This window comes from Palaemon carinicauda, unplaced genomic scaffold (assembly GCF_036898095.1).
Source record: "Palaemon carinicauda isolate YSFRI2023 unplaced genomic scaffold, ASM3689809v2 scaffold122, whole genome shotgun sequence".
Classification (NCBI taxonomy): domain Eukaryota; kingdom Metazoa; phylum Arthropoda; class Malacostraca; order Decapoda; family Palaemonidae; genus Palaemon; species Palaemon carinicauda.
The window spans coordinates 30,001-35,132 of NW_027168727.1; the positions used below are offsets into that span (position 1 = coordinate 30,001).

The following is a 5,132-nucleotide window of genomic DNA, read 5'->3' on the forward strand; positions in this document are numbered from 1 at the left end:
TATACACCGAATAGTCTGGCCTATTCTTTATACACCCGACAACACTGAAATTTCCAAACACCTCTTTGCTCAAGGGGCTAATTACTGTACTGTAATTGTTCAGTTGCTACTTTCCTCCTGGTTAGGGTAGAAGAGACTCTTTAGCTATGGTAAGCAGCTCTTCTAGGAGAAGGACACTCCAAAATCAAACCATTGTTCTCTAGTCTTGGGTAATGCCATAGCCTGTGTACCATAGTCTTCCACTGTCTTGGCTTAGAGTTCTCTTGCTTGAGGGTACACTCGAGCACGCTTTTCTATCTGGTTTCTCTTCCTCTTGTTTTGTTAAAGTTTATATAGGAGATATTTGTTTTAATGTTACTCTTCTTAAAAATTTTTTTGCTTGTTTCCTTTCCTCACTGGGCTATTTTCCCTGTTGGAGCCCCTGGGCTTATAGCATCCTGCTTTTCCAACTAAGGTTGTAGCTTAGCAAGTAATAATAATAATAATAATAATAATAATAATAATAATAATAATAATAATAATAATAATAATAATAATAAATCCTAAAACTCTTAAAGTCCATATCCAACAGAACTATGGATGAAATACGGATGAATCGAGGATTCCAATTTTGGCCGTCCGCAAGCATCCGCAGCAAAAATGCACTCTTTTCCGAAATACTATGCAGATATAAACCGTATAAATTACACATGTATTGAGAATGTATCACTGGAAACCATTGCAGAAGCCGTAAGAGGGGAAAAAAAAAACCATTGTATCAGGCCGGATGTATTGCGAGTGTTCCGGGTATAAAACGAATACAATGCAGAAAAATAGCGAAATCATAGTGGATGCATTGCAAACAAAGCGAAAGAATAGTGAACGTGAAGTGGAAACCTGACTGATGTGGAGTGGGCGTATCATTGAGATGGCGGGTATACTGCGCATGCTCGACGTTTGGGATGCAGAGCTACAGTATAAAACAGTACACCAGCAAACTTCAAAGTAGGAAGATGTTCATCAAACTTCTCAAATTGCCACAGACCAAGCCAGCCGAGATGTCCCAGAAGTCCACCATCGAGAAGAGCACAAATCCCTTGGATTTTGGGTCAACTGCTGCTTCTACTCCAGCCTCTACTCCAAAGCCTCTAAAATAATGAGGAAGCAGCGTGCAACTCTAGTCCAAGAGGATGAGCTAGCCCCACCCCAGGCCCAAGCAAACATGCAGCTTGCATCTAGGGACCAGCCATCTCTACCCTGGGAATCTCCCGAAGACGAGTCTCCTTCAGGCAGCGACGGCCCAGAAGTCCAGCCTCCTCCAGCCAGTTGCAAGTCCAAGAAGCCCCAGAAGAACTTGTATCTGACGCCAAAGAATGAGGACGATCTTTAGGAATGGTTGAAGGAAAGGGAGGTCCTCTGAATCTGGGGACATGCATTTAAAGGACATCCAGAAGAGGAAGAGCCTGTGGGAAAAGGCGCAAGAGTTTGGCCTTACTATTGAACTCATCCAGGGCTGGTGGAGGAGAATGCAGAGTGGGCAGCCGGCGAAGAAGCTGACTGACTGAGAGCTGTACGTCCTGAAGAAGTACAGCTTCTACGAGAGACAGCTACAGCACCGGTCCACTGCGCCAGTAAAACCGGTGAGTAATGTTTTCAAAGCTGTTTTCCATAATAGTTAGTAATGTTTTCCAAATGATAGATCATAATTGTTTACAGCAATATTTAAAAAAATATTTGTAAGGATTTCCAAGTTATTTTTCAAAACTTTTTGGTAATGCTTTCCCATTTGTTTGTCGTAATTCTTGCCATCTTGTAAACTCAAGGAATTCATCCCTTTTCAGCTTGCTTAGGATGCGGATGTTGGTGCCTCTGATGCTGGTGATGGACCTGCTTGTGCTGACCTACCACTAGACCCTGATTCGGACCGGGACCAGCTTCTCTGCCAGCTTGGGAGGGGCGCTGTCAAGCAATTCAGGATACCCAAATGCCCAGCTGCCAGCACAAGGAGGACTGGCACGGAGGAGAATGACACGCTAAAGAATATCCCGAACAGCATTAAAGTCAGCACTGAACTGCTGTCTCAACTAGTTCACTTCATCTTTCTTTATATAGCGCACACTAGATTCGTTCATAATATAATGGCGTGCCACCGCGGCATAACTTCTGCCTTCCTTCAACATATCTAAAAGTTTTACCTTTTAAGTGATTGTCATCTTCCTCCTCCTTGTCGGCTCACTAGAGGACTCTTTCATAGGGGCACAGTGCTTAGCAGGCATTTTATTGGATTTACAAAAGTTAAATGAATCACAGAACACTACGAACGCGAGACACTTGTAAGATTACAGTAAAGCGTGAACGAGAGACTGGCGGAGCGGCGGGATACACCAAGGGAAGATGCTGGGAAAGGATGCGATGATGCGCAGCCAATCAGCTCACGGGATACATCCGCTCGTGCCCTAATTCCTCGATCTCGCGCCAGTAACCACTGACTTCCAGTGGGTATAAGAGCAAGTTGCTCTTCTTGTCTGGCAGCCAAGGAAGCCGTTTTTTTTGCGCATCAAGATAAACCACGGCTGCTTTCTGCAATATGGTGGTATTTTTTTATTTCTATTTTTCGACAAAAAAACCTGCGATGCACTGAGTCCGTGATAGTCGAACCACGAAGTGGCGAGGGATCACTGTACAGTACTGGTATTTTTTGTCCTCGTGTATGAATCTGAGATACTGACTTGAAGACAGATGGGTTGGAATCTGGAAGTATGCGTCCTTGAGATCCTGTGTGCGCATAAAATCCCTTGGTCGAACAGCCTGGATAACCGTGTCTGCCTTCTCCATCCTGAACGGAGTCTGTTGGAAAAACTTGTTCTGGGGAGAGAGATCGATGACTGGTCTCCAGACGCCCTTTACACTAGAAAAAGCCTGTAAAAACCTGGAGCACCGTCCACAACCTCTTGGAAAGCGCCCTTCTGCAGCATGGTCTAGACTTCTGCCCAGAGGGCCAGCTCCTTTGAGGATCCCTTTATATTGAAACTTAAGTGTACTGGATTCCGAGTCAGAGGAGAGAGATACCCTATGAAGACCACTTCAATTATCCATGGATCTGCCCCGTGATGCTGCCCCCCTCTACGAGAGGCACTGCAGGTGGTAGGTAGTGACAATTGCCATTCTTAGCGGGATTGACAGTATCCCTTCTATTAAGAATAACATTCGTCCACAAGTTGACAATGTGGTGCAGCAAAAACAAGACTTCGGGTACCCAATAAAGGAAAAACTCCAAAGAATTCCTTGCAGACTCCTTCGAAAGATTGTGGGATCGCACAATGAGGCCCAAGGACCTTAACCAAAGTTCGAGCCGCAAAGCAGCCTACGTGGCGTACTTCGCATCTCTCTCAATGTTGAGGAGCTCAACTGCCGAGAGGGAGGCTCTGAAAGAGGAGAGGGTTCGAGTTGAAAGACCCTTCGTCAGTGATTCCACCAAAGGGTCGAGGGACATGGTGGAATGTGGTTCCCCCTCGATCTCATATTACTTTCTTTGTAGAACGAAAGGAAATGGTAAATCATGAGGAACCTGCCCTTAAGGAACTGGAAGTTCTGGCTATCTGGGCAATAGCCTTCCTGTTGGCAGCTACTAGGCCTTTAGACCAGGGCAAGGCTGCACGGGGCTTAAAAGGCTTCTGGATCTCAAAGATCTCCTCGAGAATCATATTTTTACCCTCCTGGGTGGTGGTACCAAGAGTTGACAGTCTATTGATGGCCCTCATGCAGGAGAGGACCAGCCAAAAGGTATGTTTTGACTCTTGTCTCTCTTATTCCGAGTAAAAGTTCGGACTAGCTGCCCTCAGAAGATATTCGACATCCATGTCCAATGGCTCACCTACCTCCAGGCTCACATCCAGAGCTTGGGGTAGGTCAGGGTCGTCAACTGGAACATCTGAAGGACCTGCCACAGGGGACCTTCCTTCTCCCTCTGCCAAATGAGCTTCCCTTACCTTGGTGTTCTTGGGTTTGGTTTTGAGGTCCTTGGATTCCCTTCGCATAGGGAAGTGTTCCTCCAAGATGTTAGAAGGAAGAACTTGCGAGGGTTTAGAAACACCAGTAACCTACAGCTACAGGAGCTGTAGGTTCTTCCTCTGGTGGAGGTAAGGAAACTGGAAGCTGATCCGGAGGGCACTACCCTAATTTCTTGAGGATTGAAGGGTTGAACAGAGACCTCCCTGGGAGAGCCAATATCTCTGACTGACCTAGGATGGATGAGATCGACGTGCGGTAGAGTTACGCTTCTCATCCTCCTCTTCTGTCTCTTAGTCATGGTTTCTTTCACTTGAGTAAAAGGAAGGTTATCCAGACAAGGATCAGAGGCTGGAGGCACCTGGGCACTAGATCGAGATGAAGATCTTTGTGCCATGTGCTACAAATATCTCCTTCTAGGGTCCGAACTCCTATGAGACGAACTCGAGTCATACTCCAAGGGAATCAGAGGAGTGGCCTTGACTGGAACAGTCAAGAGGCTGTGGCGGGGGAGGGGCCACGACCAAGGACTTCTGCAGGATAGTTAGGAAGGAACTAACCCATGCAGGGAGCTCAGCTCCCTTTGATAAGTACTGGGTTTCCCTAGAGAATCCGTGGGGAGGAGAATGTCTTCTAGGAGGAGCCCTAGAGGGAGCCTACATAAGACGTAAGAGAAAGTCTCTGAGGCAACAAGAGGTGCTCCTTCGTCAAGCGAAGGGGATGGTTCAGCCTAATAGTTAAGTTGGCATACCTATTAGGAGGCTCTTTAAACCCTTCTGGGAAGGGTATAGGCCTGCCGCTCGAGGTGGTAGAAGCCGGAGGTGGAGGCAGAGGTGTTGGTACCGCACTTGCTCGCAGTTGCGATGCCGCTTCTCATAAATCGCTCGTGGAAATCACTGATTTGCGCGTGAAATCGTGATATTCAAGAGCAAAATCGCTTTTGCAAGAAAACGGGCGTGATTCACGAGTAGAAGTGCTAGTAACATGAGCACTAAAAGCCATACTGTACAGTGGAAGCCTTGACCCTTCCTGTTGCTTCAGAGAACCGCCTACACCAGACGTAGTCGGCAGGGAATGCCTCTGAGTAGGGGCAACTTCGAGCGTTGGTGAACGCATCACGGAGGAACGTGTTGGCGAACGTCACG

At 46.8% G+C, this 5,132-nt stretch overlaps 1 pseudogene; it reads left to right on the top strand.

Moving 5' to 3' along the window:
• The first annotated feature begins 1,037 nt into the window (after nucleotides 1-1,037).
• On the top strand, nucleotides 1,038-1,658 carry LOC137635426 (uncharacterized; annotated as a pseudogene).
• The last annotated feature ends 3,474 nt before the right edge of the window (nucleotides 1,659-5,132 follow it).